Source organism: Xylocopa sonorina, chromosome 12, assembly GCF_050948175.1.
Source record: "Xylocopa sonorina isolate GNS202 chromosome 12, iyXylSono1_principal, whole genome shotgun sequence".
NCBI classification, from domain to species: Eukaryota; Metazoa; Arthropoda; class Insecta; order Hymenoptera; family Apidae; genus Xylocopa; species Xylocopa sonorina.
The window spans coordinates 4321024-4346310 of record NC_135204.1 but is presented as its reverse complement, the minus strand read 5'-3'; the positions used below and the strand labels follow the sequence as shown (position 1 = coordinate 4346310).

At 40.9% G+C, this 25287-nt stretch overlaps 1 protein-coding gene and 1 non-coding gene across 2 annotated transcripts in view; both read left to right on the top strand.

Moving 5' to 3' along the window:
• LOC143429767 (uncharacterized) overlaps positions 1-25287 on the top strand; it is a 206034-nt gene that overhangs the window by 87525 nt on the left and 93222 nt on the right. The gene's annotated exons all lie outside the window — the stretch shown is intronic.
• On the top strand, positions 14496-14616 carry LOC143430066 (5S ribosomal RNA). The gene has a single exon (XR_013102600.1). It is a non-coding gene; the product is annotated as a 5S ribosomal RNA (ribosomal RNA).

Here is a 25287-nt window from a genome sequence, read left to right as displayed (position 1 = left end):
AATGCCCGCGGACCACGAACGGTGCCGGTACGACGGGTTTACCTTTTACAGCCTACCTACCGGTCGTTTCACTGCGACTGCACCTTCCACGTCTGCGTTACCTCTCTCTTTCCTCGTCGAATTTCACCTGGCTGGATAAAGGACGCGGCTGATCGAGCGCGGATCCTCGCTAGGCCCTCCAGTTTCCTTCGATTCCCTCTATGAACGTCCCGATTTTTCGCACCGCGACACGACGATGGGACACCAGAGAATGACCAGAACGAGCGAGTCTGTACAGTGGACTTCATTTGTGAATACCTGTCCTGAGACAAAATGGTGTTGGGCCAACTGGACGCTTCGAGTATTCAGAGTGTACTGTTTGATTTGGATTTATACCGCTTCGTGTGTGCGTGGTTTCCATGTGTATGTCTCGAATTTGACTATTTAATTGCTGTAAACATACGTGAAACGTTGTATGTCCAAGTTTGGATATTAATAATTCAGTAGCATGTTCGTGTAACGTGACTACTCTGGATAATAATTGACGTTCTAATGTAAGAAAAAATCATAACGACGTGTTATTTTGAACTGAGACTTTCCAGGATATTCATATAGAAATTTCGAATTTTTAAAGGAAAACTTCTCGTTCGTTTACTGAAAAATTGAACACAGAAAGAATAATCGCACAGAGAGGTGTTCAACTTTTATCGAGATACTTTTCGAGCAAACATTAAGTTCTAAGAATGAAATTATACTAGCCCTTTTGCATTCGCCACTAAAAGAATTTCACCGGAACCGCTTTCTCACAAGTTCTCACTTAACCATCCATAAGAAGTTCCTGACCTAACTCCACTATTCACGCATCTAAGGCAAGGGTCTACTGAGTAGCATTACTGATGAGTCCACTAACAGACCCAGGATGGAACGCCTTTCCTTTCCTTTTCTCTCTCCCCGCTCTTTCTTCTTCACTTTCGTTACGACTCCACAAAACATTTATGATCCAGCTGCTACTCCATTTTATTTCTCATTTTGAAACTCGTTAACAATACCACAAAACGAACGCCACTAAAATTAAACGTATTAGAAATACCTTATCGCAGAATTCTCAGTACGAGGTTTTAAAATGAAATTACTATTTCGTAGTTGAACTCGATTGAGATTAATTAGTTTAGCAGAACGCGTTCTGGGCGAATGGCGAAGAATGGCAAAGAAGGACAAGAGAGGAGAGGCCATCCGGAATGAGGCAAGCATCGCCGCGGAGATGTCACAATTTCCACGATAATGTTTATTCATGATCACGATTAACCACTTACCACGCAGTCTATCGCTTCGTGCAGCGTGGCTCGTGAATTTTCATGGGCCATTACTTTCTCGTTCTTGAGAAGAGATCCGATCTTGATGCACGAAGCCCAGTCTCTCCCCTCGGAATTGATAGAGCAGCGGTGTCGGGGATCCATTTTAGAATTGCAAAAAAAATGCCCGATACGTTAGTCTACGTTGCACGCTGCGAATTGGGGATGGCTTACTCAAGAGATCCTGGGAGCATACATAGTGTACTGGAGTCTAACAGTGCCAAATTGCGTAATACGATTACTCGAATGGCTTAAACAATCAAACGCAACAGTTTCTTCCATTCGCCTGTTTTAAAAATCTATTCAACAATTATTACTAGTACCTAATAATATTTCTATGTTGCTGGTATACGATACTTAATGCTATGAATCACGTTCTTAAATTGATACAATCATTAAAGTCAACCATATTTTATGTACTAAATATTAACGATATTTTTCAAATAATCAAAAGACCTTTGTTAACCCTTCGTGCTCGACGACTTTTTTGGTCAGGCGGCTCTGCAACTCGAGACAATTTTAAAGTTTACATTTTGAAAAAGATAATTATCGAAGTTCAAGTTCTGTAGTGGTGATTGGTGTGATATTATACAAAACACTTACCAGGGCATTCTGAGTTGCCAGGATCTTGTGGGTCATCGCTGCTACTTCCGAATTCACTGTCTATTACACTAATTTTTCTACTTCTCACACCCGATACGTCATTACAGTTTACACTTGCTCTACCACCAATTTAACCATGATCAATTCAAAATCAAACTCGCCTTAAAACTTTCGAACGAGTGGTGCAAAATTTCGCGACAAATGTGCTCGCTACGACCACAGAAACTGTACTAACGCTCGACACATCGTATTCAGGACTACAGTCGTAGAGGAATTTTACGTCACAATGTCACTTTCCAACCGAAGACATAAACAGCCTAAGGGATCTATTCGCGAACCAATACTTCGTATTTATCAACTGGAGATAACGAAATTCAGCGTAAATACAGCTGCTCGAATTGCCACGCGAAATATTGTGGCGCGTGAGAGTCGCCGTTCGAGCGCAAAGGGTTAAAACGTACATGCGTCTCATTGTCCTCAAAGAGATCAATCAATCACTAACCGCGCAGCCAGAAGACAACCTTTATACACTAAAATACCTTTAAACGAGGATGCATGCATACATAATCTAGAAATGCGGCTGGTATACCATAAAACAATCAAACGCGACAGTTTTTTCCATTCGCCTGTTTTAATAATCTATTCAACAATTATTACTAGTACCTAATAATATTTCTGTTGCTGGTATACGATACTTAATGTTATGAATCACGTTTTTAAATTGATACAATCATTAAAGTCAACCATATTCTATTTACTAAATATTATCGATATTTTTCAAATAATCAAAAGAACTTATTAAGAAGTACATGCGTCTCAGTGCCCTCGAAGAGATCAATCAATCACTAACCGCGAAGCCAGAAGAAAATAGACAACCTTTATACACTAAAATACCTTTAAACGAGGATGCATGCATACATAATCTAGAAATGCCGCTGGTATACCATAAAGGAATCAAACGCAACAGTTTTTTCCATTCGCCTGTTTTCAAAATCTATTCAACAATTATACTTAATGTTATGAATCACGTTTTTAAATTGATACAGTCATTAAAGTCAACCATATTCTATTTACTAAATATTATCGATATTTTTCAAATAATCAAAAGAACTTATTAAGAAGTACATGCGTCTCAGTGCCCTCGAAAAGATCAATCAATCACTAACCGCGAAGCCAGAAGAAAATAGACAACCTTTATATACTAAAATACCTTTAAACGAGGATGCATGCATACATAATCTAGAAATGCCGCTGGTATACCATAAAGGAATCAAACGCTACAGTTTTTTCCATTCGCCTGTTTTCAAAATCTATTCAACAATTATACTTAATGTTATGAATCACGTTTTTAAATTGATACAGTCATTAAAGTCAACCATATTCTATTTACTAAATATTATCGATATTTTTCAAATAATCAAAAGAACTTATTAAGAAGTACATGCGTCTCAGTGTCCTCGAAGAGATCAATCAATCACTAACCGCGAAGCCAGAAGAAAATAGACAACCTTTATACACTAAAATACCTTTAAACGAGGATGCATGAATACATAACCTAGAAATGCGGCTGGTACACCATAAAACACTGTAACCCCACGTTCGTCTTTAAAACCGCTAACGAAGGCCGGCATCTACGACGATCTCTGGTGGCTTCATTCAGACACCCGGCACGCCACCCACGTGATCGCTGCTCGTTAGACGACAGACGCAATTTGACCCATTAGCACAATCGCATAACGCGGCTAACGGAACCTGCGGAGGCGCAGACCGGAAAACACCGGCGCGATTCAGAATGCCGACGCGTGCCGCATCACGCTTGCCTTGCTCTGCATGTCCATATACGCCGCCTCGCTTACCTACGAGCTGGAGAACGCTCGCACTCGCGTGTGCGCGCGCGTTCCCCAGCTCTGACGAAGAGGGATCCTCCTGTTCGATACTCGGGGGCTCGCGAAAGCTCCGCGCGCCAGGGTCGACTTCGCTGTCGATGCGTAATGCATGAGACCAGCGACGTTCCTTCGCGAAACAAGCCACGCAACACTGACACAGTTCCTCGCGCGCGAGCGCAGCGGACAGCCGAAGCGCGAGAGGAATCTTGTCCAGGTTGAAGACCGTTTAATGTTACGCGCGGCTAGCGTCGAAGGTTTGTGAAAGACCTGCAACCGAGAGCACGTCGGGGAGAAGGACGCGTAGGTAGTGTTTCATGGGTGAGCTAGGGTGCGCGCGGATCTATGGACCTGCGTTTTCTTAACTCTTTAACGTACACGCCCAGCTTTAACTTGGGTAGGCGGCGCCGGTAGTAATGGCCAAGCCTCAGTTAATTCGGCTGCCGTATTACATTACGCGGTACAGCGTAGCCACGGATGTTCATGTCGCTGCGCGTCCTGTAAATCATATTACGCGCCTAGGGGCTGCTTGTTTCTCGAGTTAGTAGAAAAATCCCGGCAAAATCACTGGCTCGTAACTTCTTGCAGAAATGCCATACGTTTTTGGGAATTAATCGAGACTCGGTAAACGTTGAAATATCGAAGGATGTAACGATATTTGGACACGAAGGTTTGCTAATTTTAGCGATATTTATCATCGCGATTTTAGTAAGATTTAATATCAGAATTAATAAATGATTTGATGTCTTCACCTACAGATTGAATTATTACTTTCTACAGAAAATTTAAGTTACCTTATTTCATATATAATTCCGACTTACCATGTAGTTTTTATCTAGTTTCTATGTCCATTACTAACAAATATATTTTCTCCATTTCTATTCAAATTTTCTAAACCTCGTACCCAAAATTTAGATAAATTTTCGAAGCGAATAAAAAATATCTAACCCACTCCAAATTGCAATCATAGACATAAAGCCATCGACATCAACATTACCAACAAATATATTTTCTCTATTCCTATTCAAATTTTCTAAACCTCGTACCCAAAATTTAGGTAAATTTTCGAAGCGAATAAAAAATATCTAACCCACTCCAAATTGCACTCGTAGACATAAAACCATCGACGTATAACAGTCTAAAACGACTTCTGATCTCCATCTCCATCTCCGTCCCGTAACAGAGACAATGTCGACAAGCCAGGCAATCGTTTATCGAGATGAAAAGTGGGGAACGGCTGGCCTCGCGGATCATTTCGCTATTAGTCAGCCGATGGGCCGGTGAAAAGGTAGCAGGTAGCCAGCGTCGGATGAGAAACGCGGCCATCGCGGACAGCCGCGCGCGTTGTTGAAGAAGGGCGTCGGACAGGTCCGGTTTGTCGAACGTGGGCGCGATGTACTCTTCTCACAATGATCCCCGCGATCTACACAGAGAGATCTTGTACCCTTGTCACCGGCTGCTCCCCCAGCCCCCCTTTCAAGGATTTCGGATGAAAGGTTCGCGAGCGGCCGCGCGGGTGAACGCACCCTGAAAGCCAGGACGTTGTCCCTAGACGCCTACGTGGTCCCGCCTGGTTTCCACCGCGACGCCAGCTGTAGGCTAAACCGCGGCGAGGAACCGCGGTGAATTTCTAACAGAGACCACGCGATTTTCGAGGTCTGCTCCGTAGCGGTCTTGTTAGCCGGCACGCGAAAATTTATCACCCCGTCGTCGTTACAAGCGGCTAACTATCTCTGGCGCGAGGTACGCTGACCGGATGGGGTATCATCATTAGCGCGTGATGAGAGACACGGATGTAATGAGCGGAATCACTTTGATGGAAAAGTTCGTGTATCATTCGAAGGTCGCGGCCAGGACTCGGGACTACCTTGTTCGCGCGTTACGCTTTGGGTTACGCGGGGTGGAATGGAGCAGGGTGGTTTTACGGGGATGAAGAAATTTCAGTAATCTGTTTCGTTATTGCAATGGTAGAGAAGATGCCAAGAAAAATATTTAGAACTGTTTCTAATGGGTTACTGGTAAGTAAATTGAGGCGAGAAATTTTGACAATGAATTTCAACCAATTACAAAAAATTAAATTATGCGGGGTGGAATGGAACAGGGTGGTTTTATGGGGATGATTGAAAAAATTTCAGTAATCTGTTTTCTTGTTGCAGCGGTAGAGAAGATACCAAGAAAAATATTTAGAGCTGTTTCTAATGGGTTACTGGTAAGTAAATTGAGGGGAGAAATTTTGACAATGAATTTCAACCAATTACAAAAAATTAAATTATGCAGGGTGGAATGGAGCAGGGTGGTTTTATGGGGATGATTGAAAAAATTTCAGTAATTTGTTTTCTTGTTGCAGAGAAAATGCGAGGAGAGATATTTAGAACTGTTTCTACTGGGTTACTGATAGGTAAATTAATTGGAGAAATTTTAACAATGAATTTCAACTAATTATAATTATTGAAAATATAGAGAGGCATGCGTTTTATAAAGTCAGAGGATTATAATTACAATTTATTATCTATTCGTTAATGGATCATTTTCGCTTAGTTAATATTTTAGTCGAATTTCTGTCTGGAATTTCGTTCAGTCGAAAGGATTAGCATGAACGTCGAATCGCTACGCCAAATACGGTTGGTCACCCCAACTGTGGCTCGTCCTGCGGAGGCGACTTGTCCTCAGGCAGGGTCTCGTTTAGACTTTTCGCTACACGTTTATCTTAATCGACGAATCTAAGAAGTCAGCGTCACGACGTGGAAAAAAACTGAAGTTCGTTTACCGAGCGGATCAAATTAGGCGGACGCGCGACAAGCGAGGAATTCGAGCGACGTAGAACCGACACTGCTGGGTCGTGCATCTTCGTTCGCGTCAAATTGAACGCTGAGGGGATGAAAAAAGGATGACGTTCCACGCGCGGATCAAGTTGTCCAAGGATTTTTCTAATCTTGTGACATGCTGGGATTAAGACGACGTATTTAAGAGGAGTCTTCGCCATTTCGAAGTATGAACGTAATGCGTTTTTAATTCGATTTTTGATGCTTGCATTTTTATTATCCGATTAATGGAATTTTTGGCGTTGTAGATTGGACAACGAATTTAAAAACAATCTTTCTCATTAAAAACAAAAAGAAGTACTAACTTCTTTCATTAAGTAACTTAATGAAATGTGTAACCCAAAAAAGAGTTGCTGTCATTAGAAATAAAAAAGAAGTAGTAATCAGAGAAAAGAAGACCCGTAAATACTAATCAAATGATTCCAATACTAAGTATTAAAATGCTTAATAATAAATACTAAGTAAATGGTACCAATATTAAGAGCACAATTCATCCAGAATTGAGATGCACCAATTTGTCAAAAGCTGAATAATGAACGAGCTCAGGTATCTCTAAACAACAGGTTGTCATTACTGAAGAAGGACCAATAAAACACGCTTATTAGCGACAATTAGAGAGGAAAGCGAGGCAACTCAACGTTAGTGGCCCGGCACGGGGAACAATGAGGCAGGGCGAAGTTTGCACGGTTCGTGTTCAGGTCACTGGTTCATAGGCGGACCGTTAGGCGAGGTACTTTGCGCATAGCCACGGGCATAATCCTAACTTCCAAGAAACGATCGCTCATTGATCCTAGGCCTCCACCGTGTTCGACGACATAGGTCACGTCCATATAACGGTCGCCACCAAAGGACACGTGCCGCTAAACTCTCCTCTCAGGCTAATCAACGTGACACCAGCAGGAACTGCTATTGTGATCGGCGATGCCCGCTGTGCTTTTCTTATCGAGACTTTTATCCTTGGTTCATTTATCCACCGACGAGGTGCGAGCAGTGATTCTACTATCTTTGTTGAGTACGAAACGACCACTGTTGTATTATCCTTTGAATGCAACTCCTTCGAACCTGATTTTTCCCAAATGCTAAAAATTTATTTATGTGTCAGATAATTTGAAGTGATATATTTTTTGCATATCAACTGCAAAATAGTAAATATATGCAAAGTTTAGGAGCAATAATGAAAAGGTACTTTGGATATTAAGTTCATCAATTCCAAGTCCAGAACAGAGCAAGTTCTGAAAGTTTCAGATAAACTTTCTTATCAAACCAAATACCTTAATGTGCTTGGATATAAGTGACATCTTCCGCAACGCATTACTGACCAGTAACCTACCAATAGATCAAGAACCCACAATCCCAAGATCACGTTTTCCCGTCGTTTCTTACCACAAAGTCTGAACGGACTTCTGAGAGGAAGTCAGTGGTTGCGAGGATATATAATGTACCAACCTACATAATAAGATTGCCCAAGCGTTTATTTGTACCGTATTTCAAGTGGATGCGATAATGGATTAGCCTAAAGCTGGAATCGACGAAGTTCTTGCGAACCAACATCTAAGGCCTTTAGTGACGACAGAACCAATAACATCCATCGATCGTACAGATATACACGATACACTCGTACTTATGATTGACGCAAGGTTACGACGACGCGACGCGCGATGCGCACGCGCAGAACTCTTTTTGTAGTTAATACAGATTCCTATTTTTCGTTCGAACGAGGATCGCACCGAATAGAGGGAATATTCCGCGTGTGAACCCTACTACCGTTAACTACCTCGAGGAACGAGCGACCGCTATCACCGGATCTGGCATAATGATCCACATCGCGGCAATCCTCGGTACTTAATCGTGAAGTAGAGGGCCGCGCAAGGGCGATCCCTAGGCGCGCGAGCAGCGTTAGGTGCCCGAACAGCGGCAAGTTTCCCGGGTGTCTGGTTATGCTAATTATATATCGCGGCCCGCTATTACTGGGACACACTCGCGTGGCTTGTTAAACGGCCGCGCATCCCATAAATAATAACTTTATTTCCCGCAGGTGGCGGCACTGTTACCACCGATGGGATCCTCGCGCTCGCCAGAGAGGGCTGCGTGGGAATTCGAGTTTCCCTCGCGATCCTCGTCCGCGGAAAGAACTATGTCACGGGAGGAGGCGAGCCGCGTTAAGCAGCTACAAATTCAGTCGATCAGCGTGGCGAAGCGGCATTCCACGCTGGCAAAAACGCGTAAATTACGCGACGAACGGGGCGTCATTATTCGAACGAGCGGCTAGCTGAGCGCACGGGAACCCTTTACAGTTGGTACCACGCTATTCCTCCCTCCCTCTCTCTCTCTCTCTCTCTCCCTCTTTCTACCTCCGTCCCTTTCCTCTTTCCCTCGCTTTTTCTCATAAGTACATAAATTAGCCGCGCGACCAGCCAGCAAAAAGCTACACGACGGAAGAGGCTAACGGGCGACGTTCACGACACGCGAGTGAATCGCGGCTGCACGTGGGAGAGCACAAGCAAATAAAGTACGAATAAAGAATAGAGTCTACTACTGTACTACTCGGACGGCGGTGCAGCATCATTAGCCGCGACGTCCAGCTTCTGATTTCCTTCCCTCGCTCCCTTCGCTTTCGCGAAACACGGTTCCCTGGTTTAAGCGAGATGTGCCTCGACATTCCGTATTCTAAGGGGACGCGTAAATGGAAGCGGCCGTCGCCATAAATTAAAATGTTTAATACACCCGGCGGGATGGTTTGTTCCTGTTTGTCTCGCTGCATTTCGCTGACTGCTTTTTTTTTTATCGATGGTTCGTTGATCGTACTTGCGTTGGAAAACAGTCAATTGCGTGCACAATGGAACTCCATTTTAGGGAGATAAGGTGTTCGTACGAGAACTGTACGTCCATTTTTTTTTCTTTTTTTTTTCTTATGGAACACCTCCATATATCTTCATAGTCTTCGTTACAATTTTAGTTGGTTCGAAGACCACTTTGATTAGCAATATTCACCAGTGTACACGTGTCCATATGTCCTCATAGATTTGGATTTGTCTGACAGTTTTATCGATCGACAAAAGTCGTGTGCGTTCAGTTCGACTGGGATATCGTTCTTATAATATCGTCTATGAATCCGATTCTGTTTACTATCTACGATTTTTCGTGCTAGAGAGGCTACGTTGAGCAGCAGTTCAGATGATAATAGGAGTTCGTTAGATGGTCAGTCAATGGGACACTATACCCACTGTGATTTTCATCAGACGCTTCTGCTGGGCGGTATTCAAAGCATTCATGGCTAAAGTTGGTTGGAGAACGGTATATGGGTTAAATGAACCTGAATTAAAAAGCAAAATATACGTATCCCTTGGATTTATTCTAACAAAATTATGTAGTTTTCTTTTCGTTGCTAAGCTAAATATTTATAACAATTCTTGTATTTTAAACAGATTTCATGTATTCAATGGAATTTTTAATCGATTTTACTATTCAGTTACTTCTTAATTAAAAGACACCTAATCTCTTCCTTTTTGCTTCAGTTGTCTCGTATTAAAAACGTTTTTAATTAAGTAATATCTATAAAGGGCCCATATTTGTATATTATAAAAATAAAATTGTAATGATACAAGTTGGTGAACTTTTGGCGAGAAGATCGTCATTCTATTTATTAATCGTAAAATCTGAAGGATATTTCAGAGTTCAGGTGACTTAACTCGCCATTCACATCTTTTTCAAAATTACTCAATTTTTGCAAGCATATAAATTCGTACTTTTTACTATCTGTCATAGTTTTGAGGTAGTTTCTCTGGTAGATTGATCTTCGATGAGGATGTTCTGAAAGGCACTTGTGGTTCGAAGATTGCTTCGGCTGACCTTTCTATCAAATGCATACACTTTCGCTCATCCCACGCAGGCGTCGCCGATTTCTCTTAGCACTTTGAGCGTGTCCTTCGATGCAAATTGTAATTAGATGCTTTGAATTAGAATTTTTCCTGGAGTAATGTTCTCCCATGCATTATGCATGATGGGTAATCTTTTTTGGAAATCTATGATTATTCCATCACCTTTCTAAGTCTAGAACTATCCTTAGAGAGGAACACGAACAGAAATGGGAGTGATTATCTAAAATCTCTGTTTCATAGAATGAGAAGAATATCTACTTGTATTCTCTGTTTCTGAAAGTCAGTTTGTTTTAATCCGAATCATATCATAAAGCAACTGATGAAGCAAATTATTTAAGTAAGCATGCAACATCTAATTAAACCTAAAACAAATATTTTATTTATTAATAACACTTTAATAACACTTATCGACGACACACGCCGTAGTATCTCCACAATAAGAACACTTGCAACAAAAAAATTGCTAAATTTGTATTCACTGCTTTTAATACCAACATTCACAAAATTCTGCGCAACAAACGACTCTTCTTCACGCAAAGGTACAAACTCATTTAGTTACCGCTAATATTGACTGATCCAAACATCATCTATCACAATCAAACCACATTTGAAGCAATCTAGATTCACAATTATCATTACACTAGCCTCAAACTCGCGCATTTCCAAATTAACCTCCACCTAGACACAGAAAAATCGACCTTAACCCTGGCAGAGCCCAACGTCAACCGGCCCATTGGTACCCGCGGTTGGCCCAACGCTGGTCGTAGGCTACGCGGCCACATTTCGCCGATGTGACCACGGGTCGTTGGCCCGGGCAGTGCGCGAGGAATCAACAAACAAAGTAGGGGGACAGTGGCCAGGCGTATACGTACTACGTACGTACACACACCGCTGGTAAGCAGGGAACGTGCAGCATCATTAGCCAGGACGTCCAGCTCGTGATTTCTGTCTGCTCGTTTGTGGGACGAGACGCTCACGGGTTCCGACGTGGCCTCGCGAAGGTGGGAGCTGATCGCCCTTATCAGGCGAAGAGGGCCCCCGTACCACGCGGTTCGTACGGTGAATGGTACCCGGTACTTTGTTCTCGGTTCCCGGTACCCACTACCGTGCAGACGGTGCTCGCTCGCCGAACATTCGAACACGAGTTCGATGACCCTTCAACTCCGCGGGACGCGCACCAGGGGCCCCCTCGGATACGCGATGGAACGGCTGGTGGCCAGGGCAGCGCCCATCCGCGACTCCAAACGACCGACACCGCCGTTATCCATCCACCTTCGGGATTCCGCGATTCGTTAACATTCTTGCCGAATCGCCTCGCTCTTCAACACTGGACCGTTCGATGTGGAAAGCGAACGGGAACGTCGGCTGGTGAACGTCCACGTTGCTTCGGTTCGATTAATCGCAGCTGGAACTTTAAGAATTATGGGTTGTGGATAGAGGAAGTATGATTTGTACGATTGTTTTTTTGGAATTTAAACGGTGTTTTGAAGGAATTCTTGTTAATCATGTGGTCAGCTGTTGAAGTGGAGGGATGAGTGGAGGGCAAAGGATTTATCGTGGAAGACAAAGTGAGATGGGAATTGGATAATAAGGATAAGTTTGTAGCTTTGTTTTTGAAGATGTTAGTTTGGTAGTTCATCGTGCGGTAATATTAAAAATCTAGTGTGATGTGAGAGGAAATCTTCAGTAATGGCCACTGGTCATCCGCGTTGGCATTAACTTTGGGCTTTTGCCATCAAGGCGCGTCAATGAACTTTGAAATCGCTCTTTTTGGAAAATAAAATATGAGATGCAATTTTGTCATTCTTGATTTTTGACTTCTTTTAGTTCAGAGAGTCTCTTTTTGAATTTTATTTTCTAGAAATTTCTTTCTAGAGTCATGTATCCTTTAATCCGAAACAATTTTGATAGATGCGTTTTGCATCAATTCCAATAATTACGTAATACATTAAAGTCACGAGTATCTCGAGTCGAAAACCCAATCTACAAATTGTTTTTAATGCGTTTCGCACGAGCGTCTCGTGTATCATTCAAAGTCCTTCATCTCGTTACGAATGATCAATTACTAGAGAAAAGCAGAAGGGAACTACGAGTCCTTGAGGTCTTAATCAAAACTCTAAAGTATCCCCTGGTCGTAAACGAATAAACTGCAAGTTATTGCGGGAAAGATTTATAGAGATGCTAAATCAACATGGGAAACGTTAGCGTGCACCGTGAACATTGTCTATCCTCTGTGCCCGGTAAATCATTTCAATAAATCTAATTCGTCTCGGCAGATTAATTGCTGGCATTATCAAATATCGATTCTTGTATAAACGTCTATCGTGAGAATAAAGTATTTGCGCACAATAGCTTTGCAAAGATAATAGTGATATCACAATTTAAAAAATTTTCTGTATATTATAGTAGATATATATTTTCTACAGGACATGACGTATTTCAATATTTTCTTTTTATTTCGTTGTCTTACAGTCTATTCATCAAATTGTTGGCTGATATTTGTAGAGTTTAGATTTATGTTGTCTAACAAACACACTCAACTAATAACTTTGTCCATTTTTATTTCTTTATTGAGTTATTTTAAAGTGATTTCAATGTCTTTTTTTTTATTTCATTGCCTTACAGTCTAATCATCAAATTGTTGGCTGATATTTGTAGAGTTTAGATTTATGTTGTCTAACAAACATACTCAACTAATAACTTTGTCCATTTTTACTTCGTTATTGAGTTTTTATACAGTTTACTCAGATAGAAAAATATTGTGGACTAAAAAGTAAAGTATCAAAGATATGGTAAAACATTAGAAACAGTGTTACACAAGTATAATTATCTATGCGAATCTACAATGGAGCGCGCTTAGAACGTCCACAAAAACGGAACCCACGTAACCTCCAAGCACAAAAACCAACCGCTGCTAAACTAGACTCTCGTGCTCGTGAAATCTAGATTTCATAGGCTAGAGTTATCCACTGGATGACCCCTGTAATCAGTGAATGGCAGCAGCCTTAAAGAATCGAGTAAAGAAACTTTCCATTGGGAGACATACCATTGATAAAGTTTCACTCGGATAAGGCCTCTTATTGTTCTTCAGATCAGCCGCGCATTTACGGAAACAGCCAGGATAACCAGACGACTGCAACGTTAATGTTTACTAAAGTACGCGTACCGTTTAATGGCTGGCGTGCCTAAACTGGAAGAGAAGATTCGCGCACGGAGCGGTGCATTCAGAGTCCTCTGGACCAGGCATCATTCGACTGAATGGCATCAGAGTTATCGGCGAACATCGTCCGGCACCGTTGCCACGAAAAGGCGTTTCGAGATTCAACCCTAAGTGCCGCTTTGATGTGCTGATACGAATAGTCGGCGGGACTCTCGTTGTCGTTTTGCATACGGAAATACTGGGAAGGAACACCGCCCAATACTGGTTTTTATCAAACGTTGAGTACATAAAGAGTGTCCCAGAGATCGGCAAACTGCGCTCAATGGGTGATTTCTGAAGTTATTTCAAGTAACTTTTTTTTTCACCAAAATTTCTATTTAGTATTCGTTAACGAGTTATTAATGAAAAAGTAAGTAGTTGATTATAGAGCGTGTAGAGTTCTTGTGGTAGTGTAGGGTTTGAACTACCAGAGAATCGCAGATTTTGAATAGATAAGTGCGAGTTTTACATGGTTTTTATTTGGCTATGTTTTTGTAGGTAATTCATTAAAGAAGACAAAATGGCAATTTTGAAGAGGGAACAGAAAAATATAAGGCATGCGTTTTATTGCAAATTATTAGAATTTGTTTCGTGTAAAAATAGATTTTAAAGTGAGGATAAAATATTAATTCCGATGGAATATTTGAAATAACAAGTACTTTTCACAGAAAATAATTTTTAAATTTAAGGAGGATGTAAATGTGAAAATATTGATTGTTTTTTTACATTTTTTTAATGCAAATAAGTTCTTTATATACAATTTACATATAATAGTTTTCGTCAACGACCATACTACGCAGGTGAAACACCAGTTCTCGTCCGATCACTGAAGTTAAGCTGCGTTAGGCACGGATAGTACTTAGATGGGTGACCGCTTGGGAACTCCGTGTGTTGTTGGCAATCTTTTTTTTCTTTCCTTATATTTTTAAATAATTAATAATAAATTTAATGGATACATTTTGCATGCAACTAATATTTTAAACAACTGCAATTACTTTAAATTAAATCTTCTCAATTTTTCTTTTTTTTTATACTTTTTAATTAATGGCAAATATATTTAAATAAAGCATACATTTTCACTACGTATATCGCTTTATTAAAAACCAACGAACTTTAAATTACTTAACATATTTCCAGACCTTAATCCACAGATAAAAATTGATACTACTTCATTCCAAACGAAACACAGGATCGACATTTATCCCTAATTGAATCCAGAATAATATCCACTTAACCATCAGCATCTCTCATTTCGTACCTCGCGCACTACACAAATTACGTGGTTTTATCTTTGAAGGTTGAACAAACAGGTACCCCGGCCAGATTGATTAAACAATCTCTCATCTACCGAACGCAGCGAACACGACAAACAAAATAAACACGGTATACTTAATAGGTGAAAATTTTTTAGCGAATCGCTCGAACAGCGTTCCCCCGTCGACGATAACTCATGCAGTATGGAACTGCTCGAAACCACGTACGTAGCCAGGGAGAATGGAACGCCCCTCGAATAACATCCTCGCATCTCGATGAACGCGCAACCCTGTCCGAGCTTCGAATCGCTCAAAACGCTGTATCCACCACACGATTTTACCCAATACGTTATCTAAATCCAGTTTAACGATATTCGACGAAAAAGGTAAGAATATCTCTATACGAGGAGTAGGCGTGTTTACAATATTGGATTTTGAGAAGCATCAAGATCCAAATCTAATCTTATTATACATACAAAAAATGTATATTTCAGCTTTTTTTTATTAATAAGATGATACTTTGGATATCATGTATCAACGAAGAAACTACGAAAACTGTTGTACTCTTAATGGACCGTGTTCCATTTCATCTGAATTTATTTACAGAGGCATTGGATGATAGTAATGAGCATAAAACATTTTCAATGACATGATATTCAGTAAATTAAAGGCTCTGCTTCATAAAAGTGCACAATTTACTTGGCAAAGAAGATGCAAAGTTCCTTCAAAAATTAATACCAACTGAAAACGCCAAAACAATAAGTAATGCATCAAGAAGGAATTTTAATGCACTTAGGGGAGCCTAGACTCCATTTGTGCTAATGAAAATATATTTGAAAATCCTTTCGACAAATATATTCACATTCAAGTTTAACTTCATTGAACTCGTCTATCTTTGGTTACAAAATGTACACCGCGAGAGAAACTATGTGACGCTACTTGAACTCGCGATCCGTTGATACCGCAAACCCAGCAAGATCTAACAAAACATTTGTGCTAATGAAAATATATTTGAAAATCCTTTCGACAAATATATTCACGTTCAAGTTTAACTTCATTGAACTCGTCTATCTTTGGTTACAAAATGTACACCGTGAGAGAAACTATGTGACGCTACTTGAACTCGCGATCCGTTGATACCGCAAACCCAGCAAGATCTAACAAAACATTTGTGCTAATGAAAATATATTTGAAAATCCTTTCGACAAATATATTCACGTTCAAGTTTAACTTCATTGAACTCGTCTATCTTTGGTTACAAAATGTACACCGTGAGAGAAACTATGTGACGCTACTTGAACTCGCGATCCGTTGATACCGCAAACCCAGCAAGATCTAACAAAACCAGCCCGCATAAGCTCGAGTAGCTCGCATACAGCGAGCCTTATTAAAGGGTGTACCCGGTCGGTGCACCAGGTGGGCATGCTCATTGATTCAGTCTGTACACGATCGAATTGATCGATTCTGGACACCGGCCGATCGCTGTCGTCGCGCGCGGAGGCCGCTCGTAAATCTCTCGGCGCGGATGCAGGAAAAAATGGCGACGCCGCGCCAAAGGGAGGACGCGCACGCGCGCGCTCGTCGAGGCTAGCGAATTTTGTATAGGCGTGCCTGGGCCGTAAACCTTTAAAATACGATGTTCCCGCGAATGGACACGTTAATTGCTACGTAGAATCGGCCGGATGAAAACGGCCGTTGATAAATTGCGTTGTTAAGCCATCATGTACGGGGTTACAGAGTTATCCACGCGATACGTGTTCGCGTCTATGATCGCGCGCGTGTGTTGCTCGCCCGGCCTGATCTTTCGGCTCTGATAAATCGCCTGGCGAGGGACTGGAAGAGGTCCATCGGCGACCTCGAGAAGTCGCCCCTCGCCGACGGTGCTCGAAGGGGAACACGCGGCTTACACACGCGCCGATCCGCGTTTCTCTTACCCCTGGCCGTTGGGCCTTTCCTCTGCCTCTAACCCCCCCTCCAGACCCCTTCCACACCCCGTATCGAGGCCTTCTGCGGCCGCCCCTCCCCTGCTGTCAGCCTCTTCCGCTCGACAACGCGAACCGATCGGGAATTCCTGCGGGAACACTCGCTCATCGCCGTGCCCCAGAGCATCGCCGGCATGGCGGACGGATAGGCATGCGTTGAATGCATAACATTTTTATCTGATCGGGAGGAACGAGCAGACGGCGAAATGCGAATGACCGGGCGAACGTCCGAAACCTGGAAGTAAAAGGGATTCAAGGACGCCGGGGAACGAAGGTGAGGTGTCGGGCGTTCGCGCTCGGGGTTGAAACGAGGGAGTTCTAATTGCGGTTTGTTGAAATATTCAGATACTTTTCTTGGGCAATTGGAATTTGTTATTGTTCTGTATTTGCAATCGTAGACTCGTGCAGTTTTCTTTTTCTATGATTGTTAAATATTAAGGTTGTTGCAGTGATACGTGTATTTGTGACTCTCCAATCAGAGGTTTACAGTTATTGTAGAAATGTAAAATACAGATAAATTTTTCTGCGATATGAACAAAGTTAGGAACACGATCTTAATATAACGTGGCGTTCTTATAACGCGATTTTCGCGTAATATTTAATGAAACTTGGTTGATCCTCATATAATGCTATTTCGAAACAGCACAGAACGAATTTACTGTATTATAAGAGTGTGGACTATATTTCTTGCATATAACATCGAGAATCAGCTAAGCCATACAGCTTTAAGTTATATACCTCCGCCATTAAGCGACCTTATTGCGAGTTCACAGGGGTTGTTAAAAATTTAGGTCAAACAAAGTACAGAAATGTTTCTTCATACTATAAACTATCGAATCCACTATTATACAATTATCTATGCATGCTTTTGGCCTTTTGTAAGAAAAAACAATGCTAATGAATTTTCTAAAACAGAAAGATGATCTCAGACAAAAAACTCCCAACATATATAATATATACTGACAAGCAAAATTGTCAGTATATATTATACATAAGTACCAATTATTTACAACAAGAAAAATCATATATTATTAGAAGACATTCTCTTCAGCAAACAGAACGTGTACGCACAATCTACATCTTATCTCTCTAATGTCTATTTAGATAGACACCGCACACAACCATACGAATAAACACTATAATATATGCAATTAGAAAATATCGCTTTCTTTCACAATCAACGAACTATTAAAGGCAATATTAAATTGTGCAAACAAACGTTCCCATCATTAACTCCCTTCAACGTCTACACGCGGCGAGAAGCACAGGTTATACGACCATAACCTATATCACCCTCGAGTATTCTCCGAACCGAGCTTCATTTTAATGCTCGAAATCAATTACCAATCTCGTGTAATGAAATTTATTTGGCATCTCCATTCTAGCCCCCTCACGCACAATCCTTTATTACACCGTCCCATAGATCGCATCTCCAATTACCTTCATTATCTCGTCGAAGATAGTAATTGCCACAGGAGGCATAATAGCCGGCAATTAAAACGCGCATCCCGCGCGGAATTTTTACGTGCGCGTCGTAATTCCGATTCTTCGATCGATGAATACCAGGAACGGACCGGGACCAAGCGTTCGCCTGGTGGCTCAGTGGAACCGCGCCGACACAGTCGCGTCTGCGGCGTCGGTTTCTCCTCGCAAACCCCGCGCTTTCCGGAACGCTTCTCAGGGAGTTCCGTAACGCGGCAAAACGCAACGCGTCACGCTCCAACGAGAAAAGTCGGCGCAGTGAATTTTCACTGGGAGCCAAGCGAACTTTCACCAGCGGTTTGACACTGTTCTCGATAAGAAACTGGGACCAAGATCGTAGTTTGAGAGAAAAACGGCCTGAGAGTAGTGACTGAATTATTAGGCGAGCTCAGTTTTCAGTATACACGTTGAAAATTGTTGGAATATTGTCGTGAACATAAAGCATGAGGATGAAAACTGATTCGATGGTTTGAACATTTTTTCTTGTTGTCACAGATTTGGTGTTATCTAGCAGCAATAGCCTTTTCAGACCATAGCACTTAGTATTTTTCGTTGCTACATGCGGTTCAGAGCCGAAGTGTTTTACTCCTTACTTCGCTCAAAAGTACGATGCCACTTGCAGCAAATTTTCAAAAAATCCTTGTTATACAATACAAATAATTAGCGTTGAACAATATTTACTGCCAAAAATCAACTAGATAGGAAATTTTTAATATCTGGTAAACGTAAACAAAAATTTCTTTACACACCACCCATAAATTCAAGTTGTTCAATACAATTGTAAAAAGATGTTTACTTCAAACTATATCTTAAACCAGTTATAATTATTTTGCTAATATCATTCATAAAATATTAATTATTATATAGTAAAATGTTCGAATGACATAACATTTTTTAAGTTTCAATACCAATGACAGATACTATATAAATACATACACGTGACGACTGTGGCATTATATGTATAGATCCATACATCAAACGTACTTAATTATTTTTCAAAAACGTTATAATCGATCGTTAACATCTAATCTGTAACAGAGAGAGAGAGAGAGTAGCTAACAAACACGGGGAATGGTCACGAAGGACTAGTTAAAGGCCCGAGGTTGGCACCAATCTCGACAAGCGAAATTCCACTATAATAGAGGGATGACCTACGGCTCGATTACGTAACAACTTCCTAGACTTTTAATGGCGGGCGCGGTGGTACGGGTCCGCTGTCTGATACAGCACATTATGCCAACACCTGCAACCTTGGGCTGTTCGTACTTACTCGCCCGCACGCCCTCCATCACTGACAGATAACATTGTAGTGCGTCTTCTCTCGCTGGACGTGACAGCGAGGAGAAGCTTTGTGCCAAGCAAGATGGACGAGTTATCAGATTGGCTTCCTTCTCTTCTCGCTCGGTTCGATTGTATTTCGTCCTGCACAGCCGAGTGTGAGTTCACGTCGAGAGGCGATTTTACCTTTCAGATTTTTCAATTCGCCCCTCGAACAGGTACGGTATCTTCGAGTCTTGGTGGTTGCTTTTCGTGGAAAGGTTTCAAGTAGGTAAAGGTTACGCCGTACCGGATTGTTTCCGGGGGAGGAGTGACGGAGTTCGTAAGTATCGGGCCAGTTCGAATGGACGTAGCTACAATCGACTCGAACCTTATCTGGGAACACTGAACCGTAGGAGTTTATTGATTTTCAGATATATAATAGAAATTAATCGTTTGAAATTCGAATTACTTTTCAATTTTGTTGCCAACTACTCTCTACTATTCTAAATGTTTTATTTGAAATTTAAATATGGCTTTCAAGCTTTATTTATTTTTATGGAGCTCATATTTGCTTCTTTTTATTTACTGACGCTGAGTCACATTTAACAAAAGAGTACAACAAGAGTTGACACAAGTATTATTCGAATTACTTTTCATTTTTGTTACCAACTATTCTCTACTATTTTAAGTATTTTATTTGAAATTTAAATATGGTTTTCAAACATTGTTGTAATTTATACTTATGAAGCTCATATTTGCTTTTATTTACTGATGTCGAGTCACATTTAACAAAAGAGTACAACAAGAGTTGACACAAGTATTATTCGAATTACTTTTCATTTTTGTTGCCAACTATTCTCTACTATTCTAAGTGTTTTATTTGAAATTTAAATATGGCTTTCAAACTTTGTTGTAATTTATATTTATGGAGCTGATATTTGCTTTTTCTTTTATTTACTGATGCTGAGTCACATTTAACAAAAGAGTACAACGGGTTGATACAAGTTAAAGTAAAGACACATTATTTTGAAAATTCTTCTTTTCATTAATCTGATTAAATGGAGGATAACTGTAATTTTTTTATTACTTTATTTCTGGGATATTTTAATTTCTTCTTTGGATAATTTTATGGTATCACACGGGAAAACCATTCCCAGAGAGGGAAATTTGTATTCAATTGTTAATTAAATAGAGCGTCTTTTCTTAACGATACGTCTTCTCAGGATTCATCGCGCGTTGCAACATCTTCTCTCGATTGTTATCAATCGTGCGAAGATACGGTTAACAAAATTCGAAAACTGTTTACCATGAAGCAGTGTTGCAAGCGAATGATATTTAAGGAGCTGCTTCGCAATTTGTTGCGAAATACTTACATCGCAATTTCGTTCTCAGGAAGATACGCGATGGTTAATTGAACTCTGAGCAAACTGACTTCTATTATGCTATCGTTGGAATCCGCTTATTGTATGCCTCAGATAATAGCTGCATGAAATACTTTTCAATTGCTGATTAGTAGTTACAAAATAAAATCATGTTTGGAAAGACCATATTTATAATTCATGTGAAATTGCACCACACAAATTTCTTTCACATTTTGCACGTTCGCATCTATAAATGAATGATTTTCCACAGAAGTTTCTTTAAAATATTGTTGGTCTCCAAAAACAAGGAAAAAAATAATTTTTTCTTAATTTCTTTAATTTTCTTAATTTCCTATTGATACATACGACACTGTTAAATATTTCAATAATATTTTTACACGACTTGTAATTTCTTTTATTCCAAACTAATTTTTTACAGAAGAATGGAGAATAGAATTCGTCATTATAATTTTGTTACGAGGGATAAAAATTCATCGACTGTGCATTTCTGCCGAAAAAAATAGCCAAATTTGCAGGGTATTCAAAACGATAATTATTACTTTTCATAAAAAAATCTGATAATCAATATTTATATCTGTAGAAGCATCACATTCGCAGGATTTAATCTAAATACGAACGTCGAATTACCAACAAATAGCCGCTATAAAATAGCCGTAAATCAATATCTCCAGTGTTCTACATTGTACAGCTTTTCTACGTCAGAATGTCCACCCACTATGTCAGAAATGATCTGCTGGAATAAATTTAGTACGCGGAATGTTGCCACGAACTGGATCCAAGGGGGTTACCATTCTGCTGCACCACTGGCTGCGTGTAACTACATTGTAGGTTTATGACGCGTCCCGTCAAAAAACCGAAACGTTAGAAGTGCACGTGGTCAGTAGAAAGGCGGAAGTGTCTTGAAGTTCTGCGACTTCCAAGGCTTTCGTGTCTCTTAAACAAATAATTCATAAACAAGCGTTTCGAAAAATTACGATCATTTAAAAAATTCGAACATAACCCAACACAGTCTTCGCTACAAAAAATTCTTAATGCATCAGTATTCCTCTAGACATGATTTCCCATGTTTCTTCGCTTGTATCGCTCAACTGAAAGTTCAAAATCGAGGCTGCTCAAAGATCAACGCGTTGCACTCGATTATTACTAAAGAATTTCCACGGATCGTGAATTCCTAATTACATCCCAGCTAACAGCGAGCAAGCACGGTTATCGCGAATCCAAGGAGCCACCTCGTGGCAAAGTTTAACTGTCAACAATTACCAGATCAGAACCGCACTTAGACGATAGAGTCTCCGAACCATCAATCGACCCACTGGAGAAACTTTTCTGCTCGATGGATACCGTAAAAACCGCGTTGCACCGTTAAGGGAGGTCACAGGACGCGTGTTAAATCGCTGTGGGACATCGAGCGCAACGTCGCTAACGACCCGATAAAGCCACGTTGATGAAGACCGCAGCTTCGATCGGACGTAATGAAGTATAATTGAAGCTGGCGAGATAACTGTCCAACCATCTTGACCCACGGGCCCGTGCGCAAACCGCGGGTCACTGACTTCGTCCAACCAAGTGGCTGCTTCAGCGACGTTTGGTACCTGATTGGTACCAGAGGAAATCTTATTTTTACAAAAGACAAATTCAATTTTCTTGCGAGCACTTATCGAATCGATGGGTCGTTCCATGTGCTCTTATAATTGCAAAATCGACAAGCATTTGGACATTTTTGTATATTCTTATCTTACTGTTTCATCTACTAAACTTTGTAACATGTACTTTCAAACAAAGTGGTTCAGCGACGTGGTTTGAAACATGCTTCAGCGACGTTTGGTACCTGATTGGTATTAAAGGAAATCTTATTTTTACAAAAGACAAATTCAATTTTCTTACGAGCACTGATCGAATCGATGGGTCGTTCCATGTGCTCTTATAGTCGCAAAATCGACAAGCATTTGGAAATTTTTATATATTGTTATCTTACTTTTTCATCTACTAAACTTTGTAATATGTACTTTCGAACGAAGTGGGTGCTTCAGTGACGTTTGGTACTTGCTTGATACCAAAGGAAACGCGGTTTACCAGCAAATTTAATTTTCTTGCGAGCATAGATTGAATCGATGGATCGTTTCAAGTGTTTTTATTATTGGCCACAAATCGACAAGCATTTGGAAATTTTTATATATTCTTTTTATCTTAGTATTTCATCTACTAAACTTTGTAACATATACTTTCGAACGAAGTGGGTGCTTCAGCAACGTTTGGTGCTTGCTTGGTACCAAAGGAAACCATATCTTTACCAACAAATTCAATTTTCTTGCGAGCATAAATTGAATTAATGGATCGTTTCGCAAGTTCTTATTGTTGGCCACAAAATCGACAAGCAATTAGAATTTTTTATATATTTTTTTTATTTTTTACAACACCTTCGACGTAAGCTTATTGTTTCGTCTATTAAACGTTGCAACGTGTACTTCAGTTGTAACAGCACGTGCATTCCGCAGAGTCCTTGACTCAGTCCAACTGTAACTGTTCAACAACCGTAGAACTGTCCGACAACATCTCAGAACGGAACAGGCAGTCCATACGTTTCTCTGTCGCGTTAAATCAATAGGATTGGCGACTGGTTAATGCGATACTGGATTAATCATAATTAAACGAATGGTCGGTTGCGTTCACCGTCCTCGCGACACCCCGTTTGATGTACGACGTATGTATTCGTCGTTAATTCCTACGACATTAACTAATAGGTCGGTCGAGGGACCGTGTACCAGCTGTTCCGTGTGAAATCGCGCGCCAGCGCGGAAAAACGTCGTGTTTCTTCGTGGTGCCCGCGAGATTTACTGATAATCACCGCGAAACGGCGGTTTCCTGGTCGTCACGACTTTTTCGCCGCAAAAACTCTGATCGATTCCGTCCGAAGAACCCGGCCTGGCGCGATGATCTATTTCCGAACGATTTGGCTGGAACAGTTTTACGGATGGTTTGATAGGAAGCGGTTCCAGCTGTTGGGCGATGCCTTTGATGGTTTGCAGCTGTCCCCCATTTTCTTAGCTCGCGTTCAATAGTAAAAAACAAATTCAATTAAAATTTCCTCGCGAACGGTTCTATAATATGACTTCTTACGAGGAGAATCCTGTGAAATCGACGAGAGATACGTGGATCAAAATTAATCTGTGTATACACTGAGAGTTTTGAAATCTTAATTCGATCTTTTTTCTCAATATTGTCTTAATTTGGCTTTTTTCTACAACTCTTAGCGCGTAATACGATTTTGATACACAACGATGCAATGCTTCTACCCTGCGTTGATGCGTAACCGTGATACGCCGCGAGGATACGCGACAAGTGGATACAGCGCCAGTAGACGCTGCGAAACTATAACTTCTTACGAAGAGAATCGTGTGAAATCGACGCAAGATACCGATCAGGGTTAATCTGTGTATACACTGCGAGTTTTGAAATCGTAATTCCATCTTTTTTCTGATTTTTGTCTTAATTTGGATTTTTTCAGTATTTCTTAGCGCGTAATACAATTTTTATACGCAACGACGCAACGCTTCTACCCCGCGTTGATGCGTAACCGTGATACGCCGCGAGGATATGCGACAGATGGATACAGAGCCAGTAGACGCTGCGAAACTATAACTTCTTACGAAGAGAATCGTGTGAAATCGACGCGAGATACGTGGATCTGGGGTTAATCTGTGTATACACTGCGAGTTTTGAAATCGTAATTCGATTTTTTCTGATTTTTGTCTTAATTTTACGGAACGCTTCTACCCCACGGTGATGCGTAACCGTGATACGCCACGAGGATACGCGACAAATGGATACAGAGCCAGTAGACGCTACGAAACTATAACTTCTTACGAAGAGAATCGTGTGAAATCGACGAGAGATACGTGGATCAAAGTTAATCTGTGTATACACTGCGAGTTTTGAAATCGTAATTCGATTTTTGTCTTAATTTTACGCAACGCTTCTACCCCGCGTTGATGCGTAACCGTGATACGCCGCGAGGATACGCGACAAGTGGATACAGAGCCAGTAGACGCTGCGAAATAAGCACGGCACGCCTCTGTCGACGTCTGATTTTGTGTAACACCAGTCGTCTATAGATAGAAGAACACGCGTGTTTCTCAAGATCGATGAGAAAAGCGGCCAATAGAGGACGACGGCTGCGAAACGACAATACGAAATTACCTGCGATCGATCCGG